The sequence below is a fragment of the Lepus europaeus genome, chromosome 2, assembly GCF_033115175.1.
Source record: "Lepus europaeus isolate LE1 chromosome 2, mLepTim1.pri, whole genome shotgun sequence".
Lineage (NCBI taxonomy): Eukaryota > Metazoa > Chordata > Mammalia > Lagomorpha > Leporidae > Lepus > Lepus europaeus.
The window spans coordinates 165,067,806-165,085,248 of record NC_084828.1 but is presented as its reverse complement, the minus strand read 5'-3'; the positions used below and the strand labels follow the sequence as shown (position 1 = coordinate 165,085,248).

Sequence of the window (17,443 nt, the reverse complement as noted above, 5' to 3'; positions counted from 1 at the left end):
AGTGAATATTGGTTCTTTTTTTCCTGTTTTTCCCAATCTTCACATTTGCTTTCTATCTCCTTGACCCGTGCGGGGATGGCTAACATTAGGTCAACAACAGAGAATTTTCCCAGAAGAACTTTGGCCGAGTTTTATTTTTTGAAGAAAAGCACAAGAAAACTTTCCAAATCAATGCAGAAATAATGAAATTTTAAATTAGTATTGCCTGATAATTAACTGAATCAGAAAAAAGCAAATAGAATTAAAGTCTCACGTTATATCACACACTTAAACATATTCCAAATAGATGGGTAGAAATAATGTAAAAATTATAGACCATAGGACAATATTTAACTTATTATGGAAAAATATTTTCTTTGAAAAAGTGCAAAGAAAGAAGTAGGAAGAAAAAATGCTTACAATATGCTTTTAAAGAATGCAAAAAATTCTATAATTTAAGTATAATATAATCCCTCTTATAGAATTTTATATTGAATATTTAGAAATCACAAATAAAGAGAAATGTTTAGGGGCTGGCACTGTGGCATAGAGGGTAAAACCACCACCTGCAGTGCTGACATTCCATGCTCCAAGTCCTTGGGCCCCTGCACCCATGTGGGAGACTGGGAAGAAGCTCCTGGCTCCTGGCCACTTGGGGAGTGAACCAGCAAATGAATGGAAGTGTTCTCTCTCTCTCTCTCTCTCTCTCTCTCTCTCTCTCTCTTTCACTCTCACTCTCACTCTCACTCTCAACTCTGCCTTTCAAATAAATACAAAATCTTAAAAAAAAAAAAAAAAAGTTTAAATCACCTACAATTCCAAGGCAGCCACAATAATGTTTTTAGTATATCCTACCACTTTATCTAGTTTATATAATATTAATAGGTACCACGTCTATGGTACCCCAACGTAAATGTGCTCACATGTTTTGAGAGGGAACATAACCCCAAGCTCTCACATGAGGCACATAACCCAGACCTGAGCCAATTAGGACTTGATATTAACTTTGGCCACAGTGAGTCATCCAGAGATGGATGTACGGCCTAGTTATAGCCACTAAGACTTCTTGTACTAATGGAAACGAAGCTCTCACTCCTTCTAAGAGTCTTGAGGCCATATGCAGAAAGGAAACCCCCATATAAGAATGGAGAGAATACAGAGTGCAGAACCAAGAGATAAACTAAACCCTCTGCCCTGAAGCCAATTGCACCTACTCAGCCTCACTCCACAACTTCTGTGTTAAGTCAGCCAATAGAGCTTTGTTTTCATGAGTTGGTTCTGTGAATTATTCTATCATTTGCAACTGAAAGAGTGCCACCAGATTCATTTGTTCTTTTTTGTTTGTTTGTTTTGTTTTTTTTTGTGTTTTTTTTTTTTTTTTTTTTTGACAGGCAGAGTGGACAGTGAGAGAGAGAGACAGAGAGAAAGGTCTTCCTTTTGCCGTTGGTTCACCCTCTAATGGCCGCCGCGGTAGCGCGCTGCGGCCAGCGCACCGTGCTGTTCCGATGGCAGGAGCCAGGTGCTTATCCTGGTCTCCCATGGGGTGCAGAGCCCAAACACTTGGGCCATCCTCCACTGCACTCCCGGGCCACAGCAGAGAGCTGGCCTGGAAGAGGGGCAACCGGGACAGGATCGGTGCCCCGACCGGGACTAGAACCCGGTGTGCCGGCATCGCAAGGCGGAGGATTAGCCTGTTGAGCCACGGCGCCGGCCTAGATTCATTTGTTCTTAGAGGATTAAAATAAAATCCATAAAATTAGATTTCCAATAATCCATACATGTTTTTTACCAGTAGTTTCAATCCACTCAGTTTGAATCTATCAGAATCTCATATCTGAACTGACAGGAATTCATCTGTCTGAATATTAGGAGTTACTTGAAGAAAAATCATGAGGAAAGAGAAACAGATGAGAGGCTACAAAACCAGATCCATACCCTACAAATTAGTGACAAAGAGTAGGGACATAGGCAAGAATTTCTACTGCGGTTTAGGGTTGAGCCTGTCTTCCTCAGAATAGCATATGACTGGTCATGACAGTGCGACAGAATCTGTGTCTTCTACAGTTTTCTTCATCGTCTCACTCTGGGAATCTCCTATACCCACCACAAGAATGAACGAACAATAACTATCTCCCAAGGAATAGAATCAAAAAACCTGACTAACAAAACTGTGGTGTTTCACAACTTCTATTACCAGCTAGGTCCTAGTCATTGTCCCAAAGGATGAGTAGTTATACACTACAGGTGCTGCATCAATCAATCAGTAACATGATTTATTGACTTCCTATTATGGGCCTAACATTACATGCATGAAGTGCTCTCTGAATTATAATGTGTATTTACACTACATTAAAATGTCAAAGTTATCTTTGTAACACCTCAAAGAGACATGTGGGAAACACCATCCAGACTCTCAACTATATCCATCAACTACACAATCTTGTTTGACACCAAGCAGAGGTATTAACATACAAAGAAACTGATTGGGGCCAGCACTGTGGTGCCTTAGGCTAAGCCTCCACCTGTGGTGCTGGCATCCCATATGGGTGCCAGTTCACATCCTTGTTCCTCTTCCAATCCAGCTCTCTGCTATGGCCTGGGAAAGCAGTGGTAGATGGCCCAAGCTCTTGGGCCCTTGCACCTATGTGGAAGAACTGGAAGAAGCTCCTGTCTCCTGGCTTCGGATCGGCCCAGCTCCAGCCATTGCAGCCATTTGGGGAGTGAACCAGCATATGGAAGACTTTTCTCTGTCTCTCCTTCTCTCAGACTGTAACTCTACCTCTCAAATAATAAACAAAATAATTAAAAAACAAAAGAAGGTCAGATTTCATTACAGGAGCAAAAAAAAATCACCTCAATGACATAGTTTTATAATGGTGTCACATTGTGTGTATGTGTACATGTATGTTAAAAGTAGTTTTCAAATGCAAAAATAAGAGAAGACTAATATAATAATTTCCAAGAGAAATTCCATGTATGTTGACCCTTATGAGCTACATTTTGTTTTGCTTTCACAGATGTAGACATAAACTACAGTATAATTTGTTCTTGACCATCTTGCTTTGCTGATATACAAGAGACACAGAATAGGAAAAGTGGAAGGAAAAAAAAAAACGGCACCATTCCACTGAGAAATTTTCAACAGCTGCTGAAATTGTGGCATTCCAAGAAGGGCAAAGTTGTAAAATACCAAGACACCAGAGACAAAGCAATGGCTATGCCATAGAACTTCTGACACTCTGAAAATAAGCAAGTGGAACTAAAGTGTCAGGATTATTGAGAGTTGAAACTTAACTGTAAGCGGAAGCGGTTGCTAATCGTGGTCAGTCCTAAGAGAAACTCGTATCAGCACAGACATTTATTGACTGCTTTGGCCACTCAGCATCCAGATGCAGCCTTCAGCCTTCATGGAGTCACAAACCCAAGTACACCCCAACCCACCCCAAGGGGCCATCATGTAATCTAAGCTTCAGTCACTGGACACTGTATTATGACTTCTAACCTTAAGAAGCACAAGGCCATAAATGATGACACATTTAGGCAGGTGCTATTGTTGGATGCCAAGAGCTGCCTGTTCCTTGTCAATGGCCAAGCGTCATTCTTCAGTGTATTGTCCATTCTGGTATCTACCAGGTATCCCCTCTCTATACTCCATGTCTTGCCTTGGACAGAACCGGAACGTGCCGCTTACACCAAAGTATATGAACTGAAGAAGGACACGACCACAGCCCTGTGATTGTGTTTCTTTGGATTTTACTCTAAAATACTTATTTTTTTAAAGTATTTAGTAGCCACACCAAAGAGCTGGACAACACAGCTCAACAGGTACAAATTAAGATTAGGAGCATTGGCTGTCTATGAACCCATCATCCAGACCTTGATGGCTCAAAGTAATAGCATTTCTTGAACAAAAATATATCCCCAGCTACAATCACCTGGACTCATGATTTAAAATGTTATAGTCACAAGACTCCGGCTCCGCACACAAATTTCAAGCTGAAACTTCCCTTCAAATTTACCCATTTCCTTCAAAGGAAGGAAGCAAGGAAAGAAGGAAGGGCAAAACAGCAAAAAGGAAGAAATGGAAGAGCAAAGGAAAGATCACAATTGCTTTTAACACTTTCTTTGCAGTCCTTAGATGTTTAGCGATCTTTCCACTCCTGGCTATCAAGAAGTCCTACCTTTGCTCAGTACAATTCTATATCATTTGTGTCACCTTTATCTCATTTTGGTAACTTTCCAATTCACACTTTTTCTGGGAATGATACAGTTTTGTTTCACTTATTATAAAGCTATATAATAGAACCATGACTCTGAGTTATAAAAGATAGTTTTTTATTTAGAGTAAATCATAATTTTTTTTGACAGGCAGAGTTAGACAGTGAGAGAGAGAGACAGAGAGAAAGGTGTTCTTTCCATTGGTTCACCCCCCAAATGGCCGCTACGGCCGGTGCGCTGCGCCAATGCGAAGCCAGGAGCCAAGTGCCCCCTCCTGGTCTCCCATGCGGGTGCAGGGGCCCAAGCACTTGGGCCATCCTCCACTGCCTTCCAGGGCCACAGCAGAGAGCTGGCCTGGAAGAGGAGCAACCGGGACTAGAACCCGGAGTGCCAGCGCCACAGGCGGAGGATTAATCTAGTGAGCCACGGCGCCGGCCCATAATTTTTAATAATTATGTTTTTATGGGGAGAAAGTATAAGCAACTCAGGATGATACACAAGTAAGTTCTATTAGAAACGATGGTGGCTGCAATGTATGGATTGTCCACTTTTTGCTGGACGCAGCTGGAAGCTTTACGTGAGTTTTGATTAGTCCCTCATGACAATTCAAGTAGGAATCATTCTTCTGTGTGGCTGATAAGGGAACCAAAAGTGGTTGTGATGGGTCTGGCACTGTAGCACAGCAGCTTAAACTGCTCCTTGTAACACCAGCATCCCACACTGCAGCACAGTTCGGGCCCCGGCTGCTCTGCTTCTGATCCACCTCTCTGTTAACGCACCTGGGACAGCAGCAGTGGATGGCTGAAGCAATGGGCCCCCACCAGCCGCCTGGGAGAACAGGATGGAGTTCTTGGCTTCACCCAGGTCCAGCCCTGGCTGTTGTTTCTGCCACTGGGGGATGTAAGATCTCCCCCTCTCTCATTCTCACTCTGCCTTTCAAATAAATAAATCTTTAAAAAAAAAATCTGTAGCAAACCTAGGATTCCAATGCCTGTCCTCTTCCCAAAATGCTTTCCAAAACACGTAAAACTTCCCTTACTGCAAGGAGACCAGGCCACACCACCCTACTGTCTCTCTCCACCAGATGGCAAGTTTCCCAGATGACACTCTTACTAATTATCCAGTAATTAAAGCACCACAAACCCTTTCAAGTGATGTCATCAATTTCCAGAGCATTTCAAAGGAATCTTGAACATTCTCCAAAGAGACATGACCAGAGACTGATGACATTCAATCTGATTCATACCCTATTACCAAAAAGACTGAAGTACATTATTTAAGAAAATAAATTCTATAAATATAATTTAATTCATTAAATCATACCAGCAGGCACACTGTAAGCTGAAAAGCTGGGCTTGGCCTGTAGTTTTGTGTCTCTGGTAGCTCTAACTCAACAGAAAATAAATATCATTTACTATCCTTGAACTAGTCATCCAGAAATGTCTTTAAGCTTCTGGGCTACATCACTCTCACCCCAGAGATGCAGAGAAGTTGAAAAGTTCTTTGGTCTGGGTCTTAGTACTTCCTGAGTTCCTGGCCCACCCTGTGGCTGAAATGCAAAGGACAAGGGAAATGGCAAAAAAAACAGCAAATGAAGGATCCACAGAATGTGACAGTCCATTAATACAGATAGCCAGTCTCTGTATCACCCAGACGTGACTGTGTTAACAATAGTGCCAATACACCCTTTGTATTCAGAAACAAAGCTTTCATAATTACACTGATAACAGCCAGAGGTGCCATGTTTGGAATTTCTGATCTACAGATTGCCTCCAAAAAGATTTCCTAAGGATGGTCTGATTGAATTCAGCTTATTCTTTCAGGTTCAAAATGGATAGGGAGAGGTGTTAAGACTTGGGGGCCTGAACCCCACAGTCCAAGCCACTAGGGACACATGCCTGCCGAGCACATGAAATGTGGCTGTGTAAACTGAGATGTGCTCCAAGTGTAAAATACCTTGTTGGATTCCAGGGATCGGATAACAGAAAACAAAGAGCATATAAAATGTTTCAATGTCAATACTGACCGCATGTTGAAAAGGTAATTTGGGGCTATATTAGGTCAAAACAAACATACAATGCAATTTTTTCACAAAAGGCATTTCTGATGAGATATTCTAAGACTCTTCATACGCATGGATTTCAAAATGTATTGCAGCAAAATAAACTGATCTTTAAATTCTACTCTTCCACAAACATTTTGAAGTACACTTGGATTCTTAAAAATATTCTTGCCTGTATCATTTTCCTTTTTTTTTTTTTTTTTAATGTGGCTACTAGAAAATACTAAGCTGCATCCATTTCCATGGAATAGTGCTGCTGTGCCACTGGAGTATCAATGCAGGCTCTATCGTCCACCAGCAGGGCAGGCACGTAAGTGGTGGAGCACTGTGCAAGGCACAAGGGCACCTGGCCATGGGTGCAAGCAAGGGCCAAAATCCATTCTGGGCTCCACCAGTCAAGCTGTCATGACAGCAAGAGCCTTCTAATTTGCACACACAGCCACGCTGGCTCAGTACAGGCCCCGAAGGCTCATGCCTTGACCATGAGCAAGATCCCTAACCCTGCTTTCCCATTTTCCACTCCATAAAATGGGAGACACTGTGGGACTCACAGGGTTCTTGCAAAGATTAGCAAAGATAATTCACATCAACAGCCTAGTCCAGGGTCTAGCAGATGGCACACTTCAGTAAACATTTATTATCGTTAGCTGTTACGTATAAACTCTACCCAATTTTGAATCTTCTACAGAATGTGGAAAATCTTCAAAAACAGTTCATTACCATACTACTGCTTCAAGCCAGTGATGGCTCTCTCACCAACCCCCATGGCTTTAAAGCCTCCTCTCCCAGCAGTTGATGGATGAAATGGAATGGGTCCAAGAAGCTGCAAGATTTGGATTTCACCAGAAGAAAACTCACCACAACTACTGGGAAAGAAGTGTAAACAACAGGTTTTTTTTTTTTTTTTTTTTTTTTTAACAAGTGAAAAGGAAATCTGAAAAAAGAGAAGAAATGCCAAATACACTATTTGTCATCAACTTGCTGTGACTATCTGGTCCCCTCAAAATGAATGCCAGGTGTGTAAGAAGGATAAAACTATCAATTAGGCTGTTACATAAAGATTAAATGACCTTAAAAACAACTAGTATTCTTGGAGAGGTTATTAATCATCATTAGCATCCCTGTCAACCACAATCCAAAAGTAGGAGGGCCACCATGTCCAAGGCGGTAAAAATACCTCACTTCAAAGCGCAAGGTGACAAAGGCCGACCACAGGAGGCAGGAGCCCGAGCTCCCATCTGGAAGAGCTGCCCCGCGGCCTGTGTTCCCACCTTGTGGAAATGAGTTACTGGACACAGAGTTCATTAAGCTGTAAGCCCAATTACTATCACATGGCGTCAACCGTATTGCAATTACAGTCCTTGCGGAGGCAGCCAGCCGCCGTTTTCAGCAGAGAAACACTGGTTTAGACAAGGTTTATAAATGATTTTCATTAACTATCATTTACCATTAGCGCAAATAAAAGCACTAAATGCCCACTTTGCTGTAGAGAATGACCTTTGGCCCGGATTCTCTCGCTAACGGATGAGGGCTAAATGTATTGTGACAGCTCCTAATCACATTTAGTGCAGCCCGTGATTTGATGGCACTGGGTGTCCCATCAACTACAGACAGCCCTGGCAAGGCCATTATATTCTGTTTCCTTTTAGAGATATGCATATTAGGATCCCAGGGAATGGAAGAAAATAAGCCTTCCCCAATCATCCGGAGTATATTTCAATAGCTTTAAGAACTCATAGAACTACATCATTACCTACAAAGAACTGCTCGCAATAAGAACATATTTCTCTTCTTTATAATTCAGGTTTATATGCCTAAAACGCATTAATCCGATCAGCCAAACTCTAGTGCTATAGATAAAAACCCGGTCACCATCACTCACCAGTCAGAAACAATCCTCTCCAAAATCCACACATAATGTTTTGCAGCTCAGCCTCATCGCATAAAAAGTTAATACAGCTGTGTGATATTTAATACCGAGGCACTGGGGCCTGCTTCCCTGCTAATCCAGGATAACACATTGCACAGAAACGTCAAGGGGAAACGCTGCGAAGTCAAGGCTCATAACACGAAAATGATTTACTCTGGAACTCTCACTCCTTGATTTGAATGAAAACAAGTGCATGGCTGCCAACGTTCAAAATAAAACACTAAATTATGAGCCCAGCCCCACATTACCACAGGTAATAGCTCTCCTCTGCCTGCAAGAGATTGGACGCTACGCTTTCCCAGCAAACCTCGGCCCCTAAACAGGGGATCACGGCTTCCCAGGACGCGCTCTGAGGCCAAACGGGAAAAGAGGTGGAAGACTGACACACTTACGCAAAAGTTGTTTGCTAATAAAAAAGCCAAGCCAAAAGGCGGCGGGACTGATCGCTGCGCATGCAGCAGTGCTTTGGAAGCAGGTGTCAGTTATTACCAATTGTCTTTGCAGCATAAAGGCCTGCTTGTTCTCTGTTCTTTGTTGCCGGCAAGCACAGTCTTTAATATCAGGAGAAAAGCAGGGCGCTAATGCTCGCTCAGTGTCCTACAGGAAAGTGAAACGTATTTGTGGAGAAAAAAAAAAAGTCAAGAAGAGGCAAGGCTTTTTATCTCGATACAAATATTTAAAGAAAAGCCACAACACCAGAGGATGCTGTAGTCTTTTGGAAGTTAAAAATAGATGGTTTACATAGACAGGTCCCCTTTCTACAGGCTTTTGGCTGGATGCTATGTGTTTTATCAACAACCAAAGAACCCAAACAGTTTTTAAATCTGCCACATGAATACCCTTAAAAAACAGAGGCCCCATTACCGTCGCTTTATGTGGAACCGACAGGAACTTGGAAGTCAGGGAACAGATTTTTCTCTGTGAACTAAACTTTTCAAGTCAGAGATGTGCAAAGTCACTTTAAAGAGACACAACGGCACCTCTGAGAAGAAAGGAACCCGCGGAGCGGGCTGATGCGGGTTTCTCCTGGCCAAGCTCTGAGTCAAGCCATTTACTCCCAGGGTTTTTATCGGTAGGGAACTGGAGGCAGATAAAGTGAGGCCGGGAGCTTGCCTCAGGTCACAGAGAGCAGTCAGCTGGCAATGTCCATCCACGCACAGTGTAGGGAATCTGCTGCTGGTGGCAGGACTCACTTTTCGGTAGAAATGATATAACTGAGTATCGTATCCTGACGCCACTGAATATTTAAATCATGTAACTCACTCATCCCTGCTGGTTACAGCCTCGCTAAGCAACCAGCTGACAATAATTTGTTGCCTGCGCCTACAGGGAGATGAGTGGGTTGGCTGGTGACATGTATCTATCCCCTTGTCAAACAGAGTTCACTGTATGTTCATCAATTGGCTTTCTGGCTTTATACATTATAGTCAAAAGTTTTTGAGTCAACAACCAAAAGAAGAATCCACTAGCATCGCACTGAGAAATTAGTGTTCTGAGCCTAGTGGGATTGGGCCCAGACATGACAAATCCACAAAATTCATGCCATCCTGTGATGAGGTCCTCAGACTTGGGGAGGAATATTCTGGACATTTCTTTTAGTTAAATGCACACAATTACACAACTCATGGATTCTGGTCTCCCATGGTTTCCCAAAATATTTTTTTAAAGGACTACAGAAAATAAAAGCCTAAGGCTGTACAGTTAACCTATAAAGAGCTCATTACGCTACCCTGTAACACGACCTAACAATGAGAGTCCCCTCAATGTAACAATTCAGGACATGCCTTATTTGTACTTGTTCATGCTATTCTGCACTTTGGATATGGATAATACAGCCTATTGTACATCTTTTCTTTTCTTCTTTAACTTCAAAGTCACTGATACGCAGAGCTCTGCTCCCTTCTTTAACATAATGCATTTATGAACAGGCCACCATCGGAAATAAAATATTCTAAATGTTTCTTCAATGGATGCTCCATGTTTTAGCAAAACCAGGCAGTTCCACTTAATCTAGTTTCCTTTGAAGAGAGAGAGCTTTTAAATTCGATCTTTAAAAATGGGTCACCTGCAACTGTGTCGATTTCCTAATTTATTCATTGCCTTAACCTTGACATGACCAGGCACAACAGGCAACCTGTTCATAGACTATCCATGCGAGAGTTCAAATTAGGGAGAAACGCACCTTGCATAATACTCAGAAAACAGAGTCGTGAGGCCAAACCCTAGGAAAGTAAGACAGTTGAAAGCGTAAGTGCAAAAACTGAAGTTTGAACACTCAGAGATCTGAATTCCATCTTTGGTACTTGAGAACTATTGACTTCATGCTAGTTATTTAACTTCCCTGAGTCTTGGTTTTTCCACATACGTTAGAATTGAGCAATGACTATGTTCTATGTTCTAGACATTACTCTAATTAGCAATTTAAGCCTCATCACTTTGCTATTAAGGTGATATTATTATTATTATTATTGCCATTTATAGAGGGGGAATCTTGAGGTTTCAATGAATTAAAAGTCTGAACAAGAGCACCCAGTTAGTAATCCCAAGAGTGGATTTTGAACCCAGGCTGTCTCACTCTAACCTGCCTCCTTCATCACTTTACTGAACATTTTCCAAGGTTGACAGTATAACTCAATGAGATGGTATGCAGGTGCTTCAGAAATTTTGTGGGAAAATGGAATTAAAAAATAGGTTTATTTTGATGCAAAAGATTTTTAAAATTCACAGCGTTTTTCCTAATATGCATTTTCCATGAAATTTTTGTGGCAAAAAAACTGTAAATGGATTTCAAAATTATTTTTATATTAATAATTTTTTTAATTTTATTTAATGAATATAAATTTCCAGTGTACAGCTTATGGATTACAATGGCTTCCCCCCCCCATAACTTCCCTCCCACCCGCAACCCTCCCCTCTCCCGCTCCCTCTCCCCTTCCATTTGCATCAAGATTCATTTTCAATTCTCTTTATATACAGAAGATCAATTTAGTATAAAGATTTCAACAGTTTGCACCCACATAGAAACACAAAGTGAAACATACTGTTTGAGTACTAGTTATAGCATTAAATCAAAATGTACAGCACATTAAGAACAGAGATCCCACATGAGGAGCAAGTGCACAGTGGCTCCTGTTGTTGACCCAACAAATTGACACTCTAGTTTATGGCGCCAGTAACCACCCTAGGCTGTCGTCATGAGTTGCCAAGGCTATGGAAGCCTTCCAAGGTTGCCGACTCTGATCATATTTAGACAAGGTCATAAAAGACAGAGTGAGGATAGTAACCAATGATCCTAAGAGTGGCATTTACCAGGTTTGAACAATTATACAGCATTAAGTGGGGAAGAGGACCATCAGTACACACATGTTGGGAGTAGAGCCATTGGTGGTAGAGTAGAGGTTATGATTACAAAGGAATGAGGCCCAAGTGCACTAGACAGGGCCTAGAACAAAGGCCAGAGTCATTATTAGAGGAGCTAAGAAAGGTGCTGTCTAAGCTACAATTAAGTTTTCTGATTGAGAGGCAAATAGAACCTGATAGAAGGGGCTTGATAATAATCTGGTGGGCTTTAGGCCTTGTAAATTCAGAGGCCCAGACCTATCTATCTCTTCACATGGGGTATATCCTAAGGGAGGTGTGAACCTCCTAGGGGAAGGCACTCTGTTGACTTTCATTACTTGGCTGGCCTGGGAGGAGAGCTGGCCAGGTAAAGGCAGGGGGCATCTCTAACAAGAAATTTACAGTTCTGCCTGCAATGTTGCTGACCCTACTTGACCATCCCCTCAGCTGCAGTGGTCACTTTGGAAGTTGGGCTGAATGAAGGGCTTTTCAGCTTAGAGCCAATAAGATCTGTGGCTCTGACCTGGGCATCCTTCGACTCCAGGGCAGGTCCATTTCCAGTGATCCAACTCTTGGCAGAGCTGCCAGGGCTCTTCACAAGCTGACTTCTGCTGAAGCCCAGTTTACCACATTGAAAGCCACTGCAGTGGACTGGCCTGTTGGGTCTCCTTGAGGGCAGATCACTGTACAGATCAGCCATTAATAGGCCTGCCACCCATTGCTTCTGATGCCGAGCTTTCTTTTTCTCCTGGTTTGTGTTAAAGTAGACCAGAGGATGCAAGTCAAGGGAGTGCCCGTTTCCCATCTCTAATCTTCGGTGGCCTGAACTACAAGTCTATAGTCACAGGCATGTTCTGTAGTAGTTTTTCTAAGGTAGACAATGCCCATGAGGAAGATTATATTCTCACTTTAAAACTTTCTTTCCCTTTGGTCTGAAAGGGAGGTTTTTTTCTACTTACTGTATACTTCGCTGATGGCGAAGTGAATCTAGCTATGAGATTATTATTTAAGTTCTTATTTTGGCTATGCTATTGCAGAAAAATGTTAGCCATCTCTTTTATAAGGTCTAAAGATTAAATTGTGCATCCTACAGATTCCTTCATAATAGAATTAGTTTCCTACCTTGAAGAGAATAGAGAAATGAAAGAACAAGTTGGGCTTAGAATAGAGAAATGAGGGAGCAAGTCCTAGATCGCTTGCTGACAATAGCAATATCACATGAATACTTAGCAAACCGTTTCAACCATTAGATAACAACTTAAGAAAACATTCACCAGAAGGTCCAATGCCTTCTATAAATTTTAAGAATCATGTATTTGAAAACACCTCTTAAATATCTAACATGGTGTAGTTTGTTTAGCCAGTAAACTTAAGCACAACCATCTAAAATGTTTTTAGTTTCTTTCTACCAACAAGTCTAAAACATATGATACACAGATTCAGGTCACACAAATTAAAATGTATCTTTGATTGATTTTAGCAGCTTAAATTTATGGACAATCTTATCTAAAAGCCATTTAAAATAAAACTCTTAATAAAATTTCCCCATGTGGACATACAATATGTACACACATATAATATAGCATAATAGACCAATATAGCAATTTTAATAATAGCTTTTAAAATCTTTAACTCTTTTTGTAGATTGCCAATTGATTTGAATTGCTTTTTCTTTTTAGGAACCTCAGTTAACCATACTTTCTCTCAGTTGGTACTGTTAATACATTATTGGCTTCATCTGTTTACAGAGCCATCCCAAAGTACTGAATACAATAAAAGTGACTGGAAAAAGTCCATAGGAACCTATAGGAGGACAGCTAAACACAGAACCCACAACGCTTTAGTTTTATGAGCAGCAGATCATATATAACTGTGGATGACAAAAGACTTTAAGTCGCCATGTTTAAAATTATAAACTCATCAACCAACAAGAGGCACTTGCTTACTTCACAGTATTTTTGAAAGCACCTGTAGGATTTTACAAGTATTTAACCCTTTAAGCCTCTGGGGCTTTCTCATTAAGATAACTATCATGTCTAGTAACACAAGATCATTAGACTTTTTAATTCTCGAACATTTGTATTAATAGCATTTTCCATTATAGAAACTTAAAGTCTGGTACCACATCACATCTTGACAGTCCTTCTAATATACTCCAAATAGACTGATTAGTTGGTGTCTCTATAAGATGAGAGACATAGGTCCTTCGATTTTTTCAGTTGGGCCCAAACTGGAAAAACCAAAGTCCAGGATTTACTGGAAATTTTAGAGACCAGATTGTTTGAAACTTTGATTTTTTGAATGCCTGTCAAGAATGCCAAGAAGGCTCAAAATCCAAAATATCTGGTTGAAATAAGATTTCTTAAAATCATGACATAACATAGACCAAATTTGATCATTGTTACAAGGTGATTATTCAAATTTTTGAAAAAAGCACATATTTAAATAACCCATAGCTCTTAATAAAAATTCAGCTGTTTTTGAACAATTAGAATTTAACAGACATCAAGAGAACATAATAGATTACTTTAACACATTGCTTTAACAGAGCATCAGAATTTAATTCTATGTCAAAGAGAAGTTGAGCTTCCTGTGATCTTTTGCTGTGAGGTTTCCTTCCTTTACCTTCTTTCATATTGGTGACCATGTTTCTGTGTTTCTGTGTGTAAGACATCTTTAAGCATCTTTTGCAGGGCAGGATGAGTGGCAACAAATTCTTTCAGTTTCTGTTTGCTATGAAAAGTCTTAATTTCACCTTCATTCACAAATGAGAGCTTTGCAGGATATAGTATTCTGGGCTGGCAGTTTTTCTCTCTTAGTACCTGGGCTATGTCTCGCCATTCCCTTCTAGCTTGTAGGGTTTCTGATGAGAAGTCTGCTGTGAGTCTAAATGGAGATCCTCTAAGAGTGATCTGACGTTTCTCTCTTGCACCTTTTAGGATCTTTTCTTTATGTTTCACTGTGGTGAGTTTGATTACAACATGTCGTGGTGAGGATCTCTTTTGGTCATGTTTATTAGGGGTTCTATAAGCTTCCTGTACTAAGATGCCTCTGTCCTTCTCCAAACCTGGGAAATTTTCTGCTAGTATCTCACTGAAAAGGCCTTCTAATCCTTTCTCCCTCTCCATGCCTTCAGGAACTCCTAGAACCCGAATGTTGGGTTTTTTAATAGTATCCTGTAGATTCCCGACAATATTTTTTAGATTTCTAATTTCTTCTTCTTTTCTTTGGTTTGCCTGTTTCCTTTCCTGTTCTCTGTCTTCTAAGTCTGATATTCTCTCTTCTGCTTCGCCCATTCTGTTTTTAAGGCTCTCTAATGTGTTTGTCATTTGATCTATTGAACTCTTCATTTCATTATGATTTCTAGTCACTATCAGAGTTTCTTGTTCCACTAGTTGTTTCATTTCATTTTGATTCCTCCTTAATATTTCACTTTCACGAGAGAGATTTTCTATCTTGTCCATGAAGGATTTCTGTAGTTCAAGAATTTGTTTTTGAGAACTTCTTAATGTTCTTATCAATTTTTTGAGATCCGCATCTTGCATTTCTTCAATCTCATCATCTTCATAATCTTGAATTGGGGTGTCTTTTTCATTTGGGGGCGTCATAGTTTCTTCCTTGTTCTTGTTAGCTTGGTTTCTGCGTTTGTTGTTTGGCATGTTGGAGATATTTGGTTTCTTCACTGTAGTGTTTTTTCTTGTTACACTATGGCTCTATATTAAGTGGACTGTCTGCTTTCAGTGGAGCCTTAGAGGCTTGAGATGAGTGTGGACTGAGAGCTGTGTTTGGTTCCTCAGGGTTGAGGGTGTGTCAAGGATGACACTCCCAGGTTAGGTGTGGTAAATCTCTCTTTCTTTTTTTGATTTAAAAGGGAAGTAATTCCGCACAGCTGAACGTAATTGGAGGTAGTTAGCAGGCAAATGATATACCCACAGGAGCCAGAGATCGGAAGCTCTTTCCCAAGGACCACACAGGGAATCTCTGCTGCCCTCAGTGTGGGCTCCAATTCTCCTGCAGTCTCCCACTGGGTTGCCAAGTTAGATGCTAATCTCCTGTTATTTCACCCCTCCCCACAGAGTCAGGTTTTTCTGCTAGGCTCAGGGCTGGTGCAGACCTCAGGTCACCCTGCTTATGACGTATGTCCAAAATGGCGCCTGCTCTGTCTTGCTCGCCTTTGAGAGGTGAGCGGAGAGAGAGAAACTTGTGTCCGTATCAGTCACTTTTTTTATTTTTTTTTCTCTCTCTTCTAGTTAGCCTGGTGAACTTTTCCCCACGGAGTTTCAAGCCTCGTTCCCTCTAGCCTCCTCTTTCCGCTTGCCTGCTGGTATCTCGGGCTATGGAGGTTCGGCTCACCTCGCGTTCCAGCGCTGGTGCGTTGAGTCTGCCACTGGTGTCCCGAACTTGGGCTCCCACGCTCTCCACGCAGGTCCACTGTGAATCACTAGTTCCGGAAGAGTTTCCTCTGCTGTTTCATCCCCTACTCTTCCTTGACCCTGCAGTATCTCCACTTATATTAAACTTTCTCTCTCCCCGGACTAAGTGTGCTCCCTGCCTATTCCGCCATCTTGCCGCCTCCCACGATTTCAAAATTATTTTGCACCAGATATCTTTTGATTACATTTTCTTTTTTTTTTTCTTCCAGAAATATTTTAATAAAAATTTGGCCATTTCCAAGAAATACCCACTGCATGTCCATCAATAAAAGAGAACCTTAACAAAATAGAAAATTTACCATATGGCTATGATTTAAAGGAAAAAAAAATTGCAGACACTCGAGTATATCAGTGAAGTCCAATATTAAAGTCATATTCCTTCTTATGGGCTATGATTAGGAATCCGGTTAGATCTCAAAATAAAACTTAATACAAATGCAGAACTATTTAGGTCAAAGGACCTCTATAGAAATATCTGTCCTCAAAGGCATTCCAGTCTGAAACTCAATTTTAGAATAAGGCATAACAAATGTTAACAGATGACAAACAAGGTGATGATAAGGGGATTCTGCAATTTCCCACATACTCTTAACCTGGTAAAAACAAATCTAGAATTTTTTTTTAATTTATTTTTGTTTAAACAATTGTCAAGACTGGAATCAAAGAGAAGGCACAACAGTTTTGCTCTGGTTTTTTGTTATTTGGATTTCGGGACTTTTTTGGTTTTTTTTTCTTTTTTTTTTTTTTTTTCAAATACAAATTAAACATGAAAAAAATTCTACTTCAAAAAAATTCTAACAGTTCAAGAAAAGCTCATCAGTTGCATATTACACATTTAAAACCTATCTCACAATTTAAGTTTTAGTGGTAGAAACAGTGTTTCAGAATTGTTTTGTGATCACATACCAAAACAAATTAACTCTATTAACACCTTTTATTCAGTTTTTAGCCATACTAGAGAAAATGAAACTTGTTAAATTTTCCAGAGGCAACTTTTCTACACCAGAAGGTCATGACTCTCATAGAACAATTGGATTTTTCTTGCCTTCAAAATGTTTATCAAATCCTGTTTCTCACAGGTTTCTGAAACATGTAGAAAATAAGAAATATTCCAATGAATGAAACATACCAAATGTCAGTAATAAGCAAGACACATTCCTTTGGGGAAATGGCTATTTTAAAAAAATCCAAGAGAACTTCCACTTTTTTGACTGTGACCCTATTGGAATAAGATCAAAGTCAGCGAACTCTAAAGGCTTCCATAGCCCTGGCAACTCATGACTAGAGCCTAGGGAGATTACTGACGCCATGAACAGGAGTGTCAAATTGTTAAGTCAGCAACAGGAGTCACTGTGTACTTACATCCCATGTGGGATCTGTCCTTAATGTGTTGTCTAATGTGCAGTGATGCTATAACTAGTACTGAAACAGTATTTTTACACTTTGTGTCTCCGTGTGGGTACAAACTGATGAGATCTTTAC

General features: G+C 40.6%; 1 protein-coding gene across 5 annotated transcripts in view; it reads right to left on the bottom strand.

Annotated features, from left to right (window-relative positions):
- The window catches only part of RBMS3 (RNA binding motif single stranded interacting protein 3), a 1,606,934-nt gene that overhangs the window by 1,545,048 nt on the left and 44,443 nt on the right, over window positions 1-17,443 (bottom strand). The gene's annotated exons all lie outside the window — the stretch shown is intronic.